At 30.0% G+C, this 15,583-nt stretch overlaps 1 protein-coding gene across 2 annotated transcripts in view; it reads right to left on the bottom strand.

Annotated features, from left to right (window-relative positions):
* Positions 1 to 15,583, bottom strand: part of F (forked) — a 99,708-nt gene that overhangs the window by 76,318 nt on the left and 7,807 nt on the right. The window contains exon 1 of one of the 2 annotated variants that reach the window (XM_026640021.2): positions 6,131 to 6,296. The exons of the other annotated variant lie outside the window; for it this stretch is intronic. The gene's annotated coding sequence lies outside the window, so the exon portion shown is untranslated. Of the gene's footprint in view, positions 1 to 6,130; positions 6,297 to 15,583 lie in introns of those variants that run through there. 2 annotated transcript variants of the gene reach the window in all.

The raw sequence follows: 15,583 nt of genomic DNA, 5'->3' as shown, positions 1-15,583 counted from the left end.
CTAATACGCACAAAAAAAAAATGGAAATAGGTCCAGGGTCCTCAAATATACAGAAAATCTATACATATTATGTAAAAAGAATAACTACTAATTTTCGTGCCGGTTCGTCTCAGTACATCACATTTCGATCCGGTGGTAACGCTTGACGATTCAAAAGCTCTTGTAAAAAATATATTTGAATAAAATACGTTGAATTTAATACAATATGATGTATTTCATTCTACTATGTCGGTTATAACCTAGATGTTCACAGCAAGCTGATGGAATACGGTTATTGATTGAGCAATTTGCACCAATCATTGCGTTCAATACCGCACGTGTTAAGAATGTTGTATTGTTTTGTAAATGCACTACAAACCCTCGTTAAATATACACATCTTGACTCCGTTCGAGTTACTTATGACTTATTAAATACGATAAAACGAGTATCATATATTTTGTACACTTTATCGCAAATGGGATATACTTTTTTTGTTTTAATTCTTTCTTTTTTTATATAACATTTTCAAGTGAACAAATGAGCCACCGAATCACATGTGCTCATAAGCATTGGCGCTCTAAGATGGATCTGTTTTACTGACTCACTCATTCTATAAGCCGGAACATGATAATACAAAGTATTGCTATTTGGCATTGGAAAATGTGATGAGTGGATGATACCTACCTAGACAAGCATTCAGCCCTACCACCGAGTCAACAAATCAGTTTCTTGTCGGTTCTTCAGAATACAAAATTATTTCTCTATGACCATATTTGATAGAATACTCCGTAATCTCAACATATTATTGTAAATAAAAATATTATAAAAACCGATCAAGTGTGAGTCGGACTCGTCATGCGAAGGAATCACGCTTGTTGTATGGGATATTCTCAAATATATATTTTATTCTGTTTTTTAATATTTTTTGTTATGGCAGCAACAGAAATACATCATCTCTGAAAATTTCAACTGTCTAACTATTACTACTTACAACTACTAACACGATTCATGAGACAGTCTGGTGACAGATGGACGGACAGCGGGGTCTTAATAATAGGGTCCCGTTTTACCCTTTGGGTAAGGATCCCTAAAAAGCGATCAGAGCTTGTATTAAAAAAAAAAAACAAGCAATACAATAAAGACAATTTCTCTTTATTGTATTGCTTGTTTTTTTTTTTATATTATAATTTCTAGAATAATTTGTTATCTTCAGCAAAATATAGATATAACGTAGACAATGGTAGATTGTTACAAAGACTGCTATAATCAATGATGTATTAAGTAGGTTACTGGGATTCTCTACTAATACTGTATATTTAATCTTATTTTCATAAATATAGGGTTCAAATTAGTGATTGAAGTTTTTAACTACGTATATTGAATGCATTTTTATATTGACATATGAAAATATAAGATTGCCATTACAGAAAATCTTAACGAAAACTCAAATAATAAAACGATGTGTGTGATGTTATCACTATTTCCTCAGATCCCTGAAACCACGGTTTTTTTGTTTTTGTTTGTTTGTGTTGAAATTGGTATAAAAGATCGCCTTAACACTGACTGAACCCCTGTATTTTTGGGCGTAAGAGAGGACTGTATGCCTTAGATTGATATTTCTTTCTTAATTACTAACATAAATATGGCAAATCTTTACAATAATCTAGAAACTACTACGTGAAATATATTTGCAATTTACAAATTTGTAGATTTAGTACCAACATTACCATTCGAAATCACAATCGTACTCGTAAATATTAGTTTTATTATTAAAATATTTTACGATTACGGTAATTCAACTCTTTACCACGTGTTCAAGATCATCTCTATTCCATGTTTCTTCTCGTCTTGTACTTAAAAACATTTTCATAGTCTTCCTTCGCCCACCGTACAGGGAATCAGAGCGTGTTCAACGCTGTTTTTAGATCGACCAGCATTCGTTATTATAACTATGAAAAGGCGATTAAAAACCTTGATAAGTTAAGCGTGTTACATTTAAATTATCTCATTTTACTTAACGGTTTTCAAAACATATGTTATATTTTTTTTTATATAATACTAACTAGCTACCCGCCCCGGCTTCATGCGGGTAGAATAAGTCTATATACAACTTTAAGATTGAAGAACAAATAAATATAAAACGTAAAACTCTTGATTTTTTTCCGGCTACAAAAGTTTAAATACTCAGCTTTTCTTTACTATATTTATTATATTATAATTATACATACAAACATATAATTTAATGATTATTTTTATTGATGAAAACCCCATTAAAATCCGTTGCGAAGTATAAAAGATCTATGCGTATCAATAACAGAAAGCGACTTTGTTTTATAGAGTGTTGAGTTGTCATAAAAAAGTATTACTGAGTTCCTAAGTCGTTCATCTTGAGATATAATCCACATGCTTGTAAAACCATTCAGACGTGGTTGTTATTTTAGTGCCAGTATCTATATCGCTATAATAATAAATGAAAAACGACTGAACCAATATACATAAAACTGTTACGAAAAGATGTAACGCGTTTCGACGAAGGCGTTAGTATAAAATTCGTTTTGAAATTTTACTCACTTTAAGTTATTAAGTAGTCTATTGATGTGTCATGAGTGAATTTCATGTTATTTTTAATCTATATTAAATTAATTCAATGTTGATTTTATAAATAGCGTATATTTAAATTATTCTCAAAACAGTGATTTAAATTTCAAGTCTACTGCTTTTTAATTAGTTATGAATAAAAATGAACCTAACTAACTTTCTTCGTTTCGCAAGTAAACGCAATAATAATACATTATTTTATTTTAATGAATATAATACAAGAACCAAAGAAATAGTTCAGTCATACAATTATAAGCTACTGGTTGCTATTTAAACAAAAACAAAAGAGTATAAAACCTCATTTACATAAATATCTCATTAAGAATAAAAAAAATACATACGCCAGATTCTAAACCAGACTCTACCACTTACTCAACTGAGCGAAAAACGTTGAGTTTCTAAAGTAATTCTGCAAACTGTTTTTCGTAATTTAAAAGGCAAATTATAATTAGCAAGCCAAGTCTGGAGGTATCTCAAGTATTATGTGCTATAAGTTTATATATAGATAATCATAATTTTTCAAATATTTTATATTATTCATCAACTATATACTAGGTGCCCCCAATCGCCGCCTACCGGGTCCAACTAAACCATCGGTCCAATCGTAGGAGTTACGTACAGAAGATTTGTTATGTATGTAAACAAATGGGCATGACCAATGTTGGTGCCAATGTTGGTTAAAGGAATCTCATCACACACAAACTTGAAGTCTTAAGGCTACAATAACAAGGCACAATTTTAAAAATTACCGTGACAAAAATATTTTTATTTATATTATATATAACTAGATGAATCTTCGGCTTTACTTGTACCCCCAATATAATCGCCCCGAGGGGTAAATTTAAAAATCAGCCTTCTTTCTCTTAACTGAAACTATATCCAATTTTAAATTTTATCTTAATCGGTTCAAGGGTTTAAGCGTGTAGAGGTAACAGATTGAATTATTTTCTTATTTAGTAATATTAGTACAGATATAATAAAAAGTTGCTTATAATCTGTCGAGGCGTGACATAATGCTTGGAAATTCTAGTTTTTAATTTTAGATAGATAATAAATCTGACACGGAAATAAATCGCTATCATTAAAACTAGCTAGCGTTGATGATCACCGGTTACTAACAAAATATGTAAAAATAAAAATGCTAATGAAAATGGCAACATTTGTAACAGTATTTTTCTTTCTACTGGTCAAAGGCCTTATTTTGTGTTAAGGAGAAGTATCTTGTTATCATACTTATTCAAATAAAGTAATTTTAAATAATAAATAATTGAAAGGCTAATCAATTATTATTTCTCCAATAAATTATCATTAAAGTATTAAATTAATAATAGTGTACCAAATTTATAGCGTTTATTATTAAAGCCAATATCTATCGCTTCATTCCATATCATAGTAAAATAAACAATTTGATAATAATTGGTCGAGTTCTTGAGTAATCTATAATAATCAATATGGATTCGTGAAAAAATGGCGCATTGAAAGTTGGTGAATTCGTTATCGAAGTTTTAGAAATAAAATTAAAGTGAAATTCGTTAATTGAAATAGTCTTGCATTATATATAAAGTATATACCTATCAAAAACTATTTGGAGTGCTTATTATCGCATTTAATTTTTAATTTAAGGTTTGTTTATCTTTGCTTCGTCGATAATATGTCATATATGTTATATAATAAGTTTTGAGCCAAACATTGCTAATGAACATTAAAAAAAAGGAAACAGTTAGTCCCACTAGCTTATTTAATCATAACGCCGGAACCATCAAATTGTTTTAATAAAACTGCCTCATTAATATATCATTCCAATCGCATGTAGGTGTTAATTTGTTAACTCAAGTAAATAACTATCGTAACGCATTTTCAACGAACGTACATAACAGTTCATAATCGTAGATACATCACTATTGCATCAGTTCTGAATTATTTATTTCAACGTGTAAAGTAATTAATAAAATTGTTTACGTGTCGGTTTAATTAATTATTTACTTGTTTTAAATAAATCTTTAATTTTAGAGTTCAAAATAAATTTGCAATTGCAAATCTGTTTTTCTTTTTGTTTCATAAAAATATTTTATCTAAGTATTATTTTTTATTAAAACTATCTTTAATACAAATTATTACAATTATAATTATTAAAAAAAAAACAGTAGTCATTTCAATACATCGCAATCTCAGTAAAATATCGATGGTACTCAAAACTTGAACAATAATGTTTATTGTAAAATAATGGGTCCATTCTGAATGGTTATATTAAAAAACATTTATTCAATTAATTAACGAAAATACCTTTATTTTTTTACAACTAAAAGGTTATTTAAGTTATATTTAAGACAATACGTGTGGTTTTGTCTTACGATTTTTAATTACAATTCTACAGCAATTTTAAAAATATTATATTTTCACAAAAAAATTTACATATATCAATTACCAAAATATACTGACCTGACTAGTTGATTTTGATTTCGACCAGTATTTTATTAAGACTACGATATATATAACTTATTTAACGAATATTAACAGTTACATAAATTCAATTAAAAATAAGAAAGGCAAAAGGCAAGAGCGTAAGTCTCTCTAGAAAGATAGAAATATATTTAAAAAAAAAAACTGTCTTACTCTTAATCAAAAGTAGTTTATGATCATTCGAGAAACATAACTACAAAGTTTGATGAAAAATCTAATTCTCAAGACTCTTAATTTATTCGTCTTTAATTTTTACCAAATTTTAGTCAGTTCGTTTAGGAATTTAGGTTAGGTTAGTTTATTTTTAGCTTTCTCCATAATACAACATAGTTTAAGTATTCGTTTATTTATTTTTTTCAACTATTTTATATATTGTATGTATTTATTTGTATATTAAACAACATTTATTTAAAAATAGTGTTAACAACAACTTTTGTCTGTCATAAACATGAATGAAAAAAAAGTTTTCCCGCCAAAATGAATGATAAGTTTTTTTATAGTTGCTAGCTAGTATTATTGTTCATGCTCGGATTTGCTTTTTAAATTGTTAATCCTTCAATTATATTATACGGTGAATTGTTAGTTTGTTTTTTGTAAGGAATTTATTATATTTTTATAGTTATTAAGTATTTATAAAACTGTAAATTTGTAATGATTTTATCATTTGCTCTCAACGGTTTTCATAATATAGCGTAACGTTATGCACGTAAGTGCCTACAGTCGTGTACGCAATGTTTATTAAATATCAAGATCATTTTTGTGTTACCGGAGTATTACACTCTTGTTAATATCTATATTTCAAACATACTGTCCCTACAGTATTTTTAATCTACTTTAAATAAACAAATACAGTAACATTTTTCCGATAAAAAACGAATATTTTCGTTATTATATCAAACTGTTTTGATGTTACGTTCAGTTTATATTTCATATGGATATTTCTCTAATCCATATATTTATATATGGATTTTTATTTTAACCAAAGTGTAAGGTATACAAATATAATAAATATTTCGTAACAATTTATTTTGTGTTATTATAACAATATATTTGCGTTATCTTTGTGCAAAAACATAGATTAAAAAAACTTACTGGTACAGACGCAATCCAGAAACACAATTCACAGCACTATCACAAGTACACCAGAATGTTCAAACCAAAAAGAATCATTGTTTTAAAAATAAAACAGATATTAATTTTTTTTATTTCGAATTCGAAATTTGAATAAGCGGTCATCGACGGCGCGCGGCTCTGCGTTCAGTTGGCCGGCGAATGCCGTGATGGTATCGTCTCTATCGCATTCACGTATGGCACATTACGTAGCTCCGTGTTACGGTAATATTTGTCTTTAGTAACACAGAAATTCCGAGCTTACGTTTTTTTAATGGACTCGCCGTCCGCCTAGCCTTTTGATAAATTAAACGATGACAAAAACAATCATTAGGCAGCTGTTTTGTAATTTAATTACACACAAAATCTGTTCGTATTAATGATCTCAACTCAAGACCGCAAAAACAATATTTATTACTAACCGTAAAACCTGTCATTATAAAAATATAATAGTGGTAACATAAGACATAAACAGAATAGCACCTTGCTCCGGTAAAAATTAAAAAGTAAGAAACATTTTATATCTCATTAAAATACCTTCTAAACTAGAGGCTATTGTGGATACTCGTTGAATGACAAAAACTTTACTTATACAACAATCAAAACATTGCGAAATAGTTACGTACAAAGATTCTAATCGTTTTCAAATAGCTCTTCTTCGATGGTCACAAGAACACTTAATATTAATCCGTGCTTTAAATAAACATCGCATAGTATATATTGCATACATAAATTTCATGTTCTCAGCTTAGCATTTCGTAATATCACAACAAACATTACTCTAAGCGGTAAACACTGTAATTATACTGAATTAAATTTATTGAATAACATATTATTTTATAAAGTACATATATTATTTCTTCGTGTCGTATTGAGTTTAGATTGACGCAATGATGGATGGAACTGGTTTTGGATGAACGAATGAAGTCCTGATCGAATATCAATCACGGCGGCTAATCTCGAGCCGGCCAGTTTAACTAAGCCGCCGCCTGGGCAATACTTATCTCGAGGCCCCTTTATCCTTTTCTTATTATTCTTATTCATAATTACGAAGTATAGTATAATATAATACGAAGGTATCAAATGAAAAAAATATTAGACTTACAATTTCATTAATTTCCATGCGAGATCGAGGTAGTTGGCTACTCTGCCTAATGAATAAATCAGGCCTGATTTCAAGGACTGACAAATAATTTTAATCCGATGGAATAGTAATCTTACACTATCTAAGACAGAACAAGGACATGAGCCATTTATACATAAACCCTGACGACCAACCCCTAAAACGCAAGCGAAGCCACGACAACTAGTAATACATACATTTGTTCATCATTCCTTTTGAATGACTGTAGTCGCGAAGATATAATCTGTTCTTTTAAATGACAAATAAGGTTCGAAATTGTGTTCTGACATATTTAAAATTTGTCATCATAATTATTAAGTGATTCTACATTAGATTTAAAAGGTTTTTGTTATAAATTCCTGTAACGATTTATGACACTGTACTAGTCTACTGTTATCGTAATTATTTTGTTTCGGCATTTTGTAATATTGTAATCTTGCTATTGAAATTAGGTATATCTAAACTAAAGTTATCGGATTATAATGGTTGTCTTCAATTTGACGTCCGACATTGATAAAAGATACAGTGTGGAAAACTATGTATGGAAATAAATTCTGAAACCTGTATGCCAAACCGTTATGATACAGTACAGCTTAAACTCAGCTTCCACATTAACGGGATAATATTTTGCGTAACAATGACATATTAACTGGTTGTACTTGTACAAGCTTGTTAAGCCTTAAGTGTCTCATTGTTGAGTCAGATTTAAATTTCTCCAAGTGCTATTTGTACAAGTATACTATCTGCCCTTCACAATTTTCTACGGGTAAAATAGTATACAAAGTCAAATTTTCCATTCAGTCAAACCCTAAGTTCTACATTTTTTTCTCAGTAGATGCTTTCCAGGTTTTAGCTCTCTAGAGTCATTTGTTGACTGTGATAAGAAAAAAAATCTTCTATCAGTATTGATAACTATTATATTAATACTTATATATTATCAAAACATACCAAACGATATCAAGAAACTTAATTTATATTAACTTTTTAATTTACTGTCTCCCTTAGAACTGGCTGTATGAGCATATCATTATTTAAAAATAAATCGTCGGCTTTTTGAATCAATTTGAATAAAGTTTTTGAATCTGTATGTCACTTTTAAGACCTTAAACATATTCGAAATTTTACATAATTTATGACGATGACTTCATGCCACTGTCAATTTCTGTATAGAAATACTCAATAATTTTTAATATCTCTAAACATCGAGATACAAGCTAGAAGCTAGACATTTTAGTCAGTTAGTCTATCTATAGTAGAGTCGATAGTTATCGGGGCACGTGAGGAGCCAGATTGACTATCATGTCTGTACATCAATAATGGTACTATTCATTATATATTTGGTCTTCATTTTATTTATTTCTTTTTTTAAGGGACACATTTCTGTATTTTTTTCATAGAATAATAGCACTCCTTTTAAGGAATGATTAATATCCAAGCAATATTAATGCTTGTGCAGTTTTATAAGTGGACACGAAAATAGCCTAAGAGGCCTGAACTGAACCTGCGACGTTTTAAAACACTACACGGCCCGTAAACCATTGCGCTGTTGACGCTTAGTTTTGGAACGATTAATTTCCGCCCGCAGCTTAACCTACGTATGCGAATATGTGTATTAGGTTTTGAGTACCCTGTGTTCAGTACCCTTGATAACATGTATTAAAATTTCATGATGAGATGCTCGGTTGAGTTGTTAAGATGTGAAAGCGTAACAAACAAACAAACTCACATTCATATTTAGAATATTAGTAAAGATTTAGAAAAAACTGCACGTACAATTCAACTCATTCGTTTAATGACTTTCATGTTACCGTTTAAGATAAAACATCTCAAGAAAAGATCGATTCAGGAATCTAGAATCCAGTATACTTTTAATTAAATAAGGAAGATTTAGAAATTGAATTATATAGAAAAACCTCGAGTAACCGGTCTCGTGGCAGGGGAAAGTATTGTCTATTGCATACACTATTTTAAAACGAAAGTTGACTATAAAGCGCATTTTAGTGTTTCATTATACTTACGTTAAAGTAGAGTAAAAATTCCCCTACTAGACTGAACTTACTCCTTTTGCTGAATAGGTTTGGGCTTAATAAACCACGCTGCACCAAGATACACATCAGAATTATATCTGATAATAACAATATTCCTTACGATGATTATCTTCACGGCGGAAGTCTAGATTGAATTGTTTTAGCCATATTTACTTCATAAATATAGACCACCAAGATAACTAGGCATAAACTTATTTCATTTTACATATTATTATATGAAAGGGATATTACGTATATATATATATATTATGTAATGTTAACAATATTTCGCGTATAGTATACAAAATGACGAGAGAGAATTTTACATAAAAGTGTAAAATATAAAATGTATTTATTCAAATTATCACATGCCGAGTGAAAGTAGAAGGTTACGCAGTTTTCCATTAACAATTTATCCAGCTATCGATTCAAACTCCATTAAATATAGAAACGCGTACATATCATAATGTTGTTATTTATTGCAAGTGAAACGTCCCATCTTCGCACTGACGTAAAACAGACTCCGTAAGACAATTGGCTTTTGTTGTCAAAACGAGTTGTTCATTTCTATAATTTCCGAGTATATTTTTTATTTTTATCGTTAAATAATGATCGAATAGTTCTAAGAACATATTTGAATAAAATCATTTTTATTTGGTTTTTAAATAATTTTTCCGTTATGAGCATTATAATGTGTTACATATTATATGTAATCTGTACTTGGGCACAGATAAAAAATAATGAAATGCCGGGAACCGAAGTTGGAAAAATTATTAAGTTTGGAATTAGTTCCAAATATAAATATTGTAAACAATTTCAGTGCAAATGTAACGTAATCATGGCGAAAGTCGAAGTTATAACAACCATAATTATTTAATTCAATTAATATAGAATGATTAATTATTATTAGCGCGATAGAATTAACTACAGAATAATAATTATACGAGGCCCTATAATTTTCAGTGTCAAAACTGTGAATACAGATAAATAAATGTAGTATATTTAAAGGGGTCTCCTTTTTTACCTTTTTACACATTTTTTACCCGTAGTATAAGAGATTATAACATAACATTAAGTAGTTTTATATCTACTTACAACGCATTGTTCGAGGGGCTGACCAAATCTATAACAGAACTTTTAAGTTTAATCCATTCTTATCTTAAGCATCGTTGCCGGATTTTATAATTGTATTAGTCGCAAATGTGTTATATTTATTAAATAGTATTGCAGTCGTGTAATTACATATATTATTAATGACTATTATTAAATTAAAAATGGAACAAACAGAGCATGGGCTCAATTGTGTGAATCGAAAAATAAATATATTTAAAAAAAGTACCTCAGTATCGAATTATTTAATCTGTTATTGTATTGGATTTTAGGTATGGGTTTATCTAAAGTGAATAATGAATCAGTATTAATTATAATATATATGTATGTTCAATATTCATTCGAGATTTAAACAACGTCACAACATAGAGTAGTGAGAGTCAGACAAGTAATGATGGATACGTAAAGTGTTCTGACATTTTGTCATTTCTTCTTCTGACAATTTTTTTTTTTTTTTTAGAATCTTATTCTGTTGTTATGTCAGTCATGACCACTCATTATTACAGTCATAACTTTTATCAGAATTACGCAATATACTTTTTTAACAAACCAACAGTTCAATTAGGTCTGACGTTTATACGGATGAGTTGGTTGAGCGCTTAAAATTCGTTATGGTAGGCGCTTGCACTGTTACTGTACTCTATTAATAAAAAAAATGTGCAAAATCATAGTCTCTATGTAGAGTAAATAACATAATTTTATCTTTATATAATAATATACACGAAAAAGAAAACCGATGTTATTTTTAGAGCATTTATTTTACTTCACCTGATGATGACGTCGGCCAACGTCGACGGTAGCCCACTGCGCAAGACATATTACACAGTGCACCAGAGTGTTTGCAAATCCAGGTGCACACTCACCCTCACTGAGTGAGAGTGCACCTGTATTTGCGTACACTGATAATCCAATGGAACGGACGGAACGTGCACGAGTCACGGGATTGTATACACATCCTATTTCCAGATTCGGACTGTTACTGTGGTGTTTTCGACGGAAAACTTTCCATGGAACCCAATAACCGACCTGGGATTTGAACCCAAGACAAGTTTTGACTTTAATTAAACTTTATTTATTCTTAGAACCATATATGTGCCTGTCTTTGCCTTTTTATTATTATAATTTTATATATTTTACGGCTCCGTTACGTTCTCATTATAATATTCTTTGTTTATCATATAAATATATTTTATTTGCATTATAAACTTACTTACTTATTAACTAACTAACTTACTTATACAACTTTGTTAATTATAATTGAATACTTGTGCATTAGTAATAAAACTGTGAAAGCCGGCGACTGTTTGCTTGCATTTGTTTCGACTTTGTAAATTGTTGGTTAGATATATCTTAATGATGAGCAAAATTTTGAATAGACTTAATTAACGAGATTTACATAACAGTCCCCTTTAATTTAAAATATAAATAGTCTTGACTAAAAGAAATACAAGAAAAAAAGTGTTTTGTTTTTTAATACTTTATGCTGTCTATTTTATTAATAAAAACTTATAAAAAATAATTGAAATAATCTTAAAGAAACTTAAAACACGGGCAATGAATATAAAATAGGAAAGTTGCATCTTAAAAATCCGCTACGAATAAATTAATTTGAACATTTTTTTTTTTAATTTAACGTTCACACAATTAAAATAATATTATAATTATAATAAATGCTTGTCGTACTACTTTCGTCTGAATTAAACTAAAATAAACATTTTTTATTGAAAGAAAGTGTTTAAATGCTTACTAATAGGACCGAATGCGTCTATCCGTTGAAAACAAATAAAATAAAAGATCAATTTCATAGAACTCGATCGTAAAATGTCAGAAAGTGTCACATTAAATCTAGTTTATACCGTGTAACGTATCAAATTTATATAATAGATATAAGCAGTCGTCTGTTGTCGCTAGAAGTAAGTTAAAGAGTTGTAATTAATTTTCTTCATCTACCGACTTATTTATTATTTATTCGGTTTCACTACATCAAATGCGAACTTCAACAAAAAACACATTTTAACTTGGTAGTACTTTGTGTAAGCCCGCCTGGGTATGCGGTCTCCACACTCATCAGATATTCTACCGCCAAACAGCAGTAATCTGTATTGTTGTGTTCCGGTTTGAAGGGTGAGTGAACCAGTTTAACTATTAATTAACTAATTTAATAACAATATTAATTTAATTAGTAACTACAGGCACAAGGGACATAACATCTTAGTCATCCTTAGTTCCCCAAGTTGGTGGCGCATTGGCGATGTAAGGAATGGTTAATATTTTTTACAGCGCCATTGTCTATGAGCGGTGGTGACCAAGTGGTTGGTAAGTACCAACAGGTGACCCATTTGCTCATCCGACCACCTTTATAATAAAAAAAAATATGATTATTATATTTCTTATATTTAGAGCGCAATGGTAACGAATAGGAAGCTAAAATACGCCTGAAACTGCGATTTTATTGTGTGAGGATGAACAATATGTTTAACAGTTTTTGTTTTTAGTTTATCCCCGCAGTCTTTTGTTACTTTTTCCGCTAATTGCGAATATAAATGCTAATATAACTGTACTTCTATTATATATACAAAAGTAAATATATCTGTCTGTCTGATACACGGCCAAACCACTCAGCCAAATTTAATATAAGCAAGCTTGAACCTCAAGCAAGGATATAGGCTACATTTTATACCGAAAACCTAACGATCTATCCCTAAAAGGCGTGTAAATCCGCGGTCGACTTCTATTGTGCTTATAATATATCTATATCTACATATATACTCTTAAATACTATATAAAATTATACTATTGTTAGATGACAACACTGTACGCAAACCACCTGCTCCATCGAGCGTTTAAATACGAGCTGACGGACAGAGTCGCCCACCATAGGAGACACCTCAGGACGAACGTCACTCTCGAGCCCGAAAGGGCTCAAACATCAAGGCTGATTCTAGTACTCGCCCCAACGCCCGGTGACGCTGGAAAGGCCAGTAGGACCAACAGCACGTCTACAGATAAAAAAAAATAAAAGAGTCGCCCCTTGTTGCTAGTCGACCGTTCTAGAAGGTACATTGATACTCTGCCCTTTTCCTGTATTTTTGTTATTAATTTAAATTTGTGATTTCATAATTTGTGTATTTATTTTCAGTTATATCAGTTATACATGGTAGTAGGCTTTGTGCAAGCCTGCCTGGGTAGGTACCACCCACTCATCAGATATTCTACCGCCAAATAACTGTACTCTGTATTTTTGTGTTCCGGTTAGAAGGGTGAGTGAGTCAGTGTAATCACAGACACAACGGACATAACATCTTAGTTCCCAAGGTTGATGTAAGGAATGATTAATATTTCTTACAGCGCCTTTGTCTATGGGCGGTGGTGACCACTTACCATTAGGTGGCCCATATACTCGTCCGCCAAACAATGCCATAAAAAAAAAATAACAAAATTATTTTTAGTGTGTATATTGTTTAATTTACAACACTATTATAATTCGTTTACGTCTTTGTATTGACAGGCGTGTAATCCGCAACGCGAAGCTAGAAATTAATTCGGTTAAGATATATACAGGTTGTTCAAAGAGTTTGAGTTAAGTCTATCTTCTAAAGTATAACATTGATGACGGACAGTTAATAGAAACGGGACTAAATAAGGTAATAACATGTTCGTCTTCGCAAGAAATAACTTCATATGAACTAGATCATGGACTTAATTTGTAATCCATATTTCTATATTAAATTACTTGAAAACGGTTTTGAAAAGAAATGAAAATTTTGTAATATATATATTTTATATTATATTATTAGTATTTAGTTATAATTTACGTATTTAATTTGTAATGTTACATAGATTTTTAACTGATAATTATTGCTAACTTTTATTTTCAAATTAGTTACTGTTAAAATAAAAAAAAAAACTTATTATCCATACCAATACGGCTCGTAAAAAATATTTTCTTTCAATTTTATCACGACAAAAGCCATCTATCGTTAAGTAGCAAAACTAAAAGCTAAATTTATTAAATCGTTAACAGATGGCGGTGATGGAAATAAAAATGTTATTCCTCTAGTGAATTTTGTTTGTTATGTTAAAGATTATTTTAATGATTTATACATATTAAAAAAAAACACTAGGAATACTATAAAAGCATTATCGTTAAATACAGCAATCGCTTTAGATGATACGTGACAAGTAGTAAGTAGTAGACCAAAAATATAATCTGTGATCTTTTGATACAGCATATTACAAGTTATATTCAAGACTATCGGTCCCCGCGACTTCGTGCGCATGAATTTAACAAAAAAGTATGACTGTAGCCTAAATTACTGTTTATTACATAAATTATCTGCCAGTGAAAGTCTCGTCAAAATCGGTCCAGAGATTAGCCGGATTTACATTACAAACAGACAGACAGACATATCGACAGAAAAAAATAGTAAAAAACGTTATTTTGGTATATGTACCGTGTATACATAAATATGCATTTAGTAAAAAGTGATTATTTTAATATTACAAACAAACACCCTAATTTTATTATATGTATAGGTAATATAAAATAATTATACGACGTCAGAATATACGATGAGAACCCAAACGTCGTCTAAACGTTAACTCGATCTTCCCTTACAATTACCCGCGCTGCTCCTGCCAAATACAATGCAAAAAGTAATTTTACACTGAGCACTTCCCACTGTGTGACCTAGCTCAAATCGTTATACCCCTTGTGTCTGTAATCACACCGGCTCAATCGCTTTCGTGCCGGAACATAACAATTTATCTAACCAGACGTTTATAAAGTCATTCGTCTTGAATTAACTATACTTAGTAAATGTTTTATTTAATAAAATGTTTACAATACTTTTATAAGTATATCTTGAACCATTATGTACGTGAAACTAGAAAACATAACAATAATAATAATAAATATAAATTAAATGTTGCTAACGAATATACTGACATATAGAGTTTTGAGTATTTTAACATTTCATTTAATAAAAATATTTTTAATTTTAAGAATTTTTATAATAATGTTTACACCATTTAGGTACAGTGTGTTTTTTATAAAAATGTATTATTAATTTTTTTAGTAAAAATAAATGGAAGTGTACTTTATACTTTATAAAATGATCGATACCATTCATTACAATTTCCAGGCATTCGAGCGAGATTAAACAAAAGATACAT

Source organism: Vanessa tameamea, chromosome 17 (genome assembly GCF_037043105.1).
Source record: "Vanessa tameamea isolate UH-Manoa-2023 chromosome 17, ilVanTame1 primary haplotype, whole genome shotgun sequence".
Classification (NCBI taxonomy): domain Eukaryota; kingdom Metazoa; phylum Arthropoda; class Insecta; order Lepidoptera; family Nymphalidae; genus Vanessa; species Vanessa tameamea.
The sequence above is the reverse complement of the archived record's forward strand: the minus strand, read 5'-3'. Positions and strand labels throughout refer to the sequence as shown.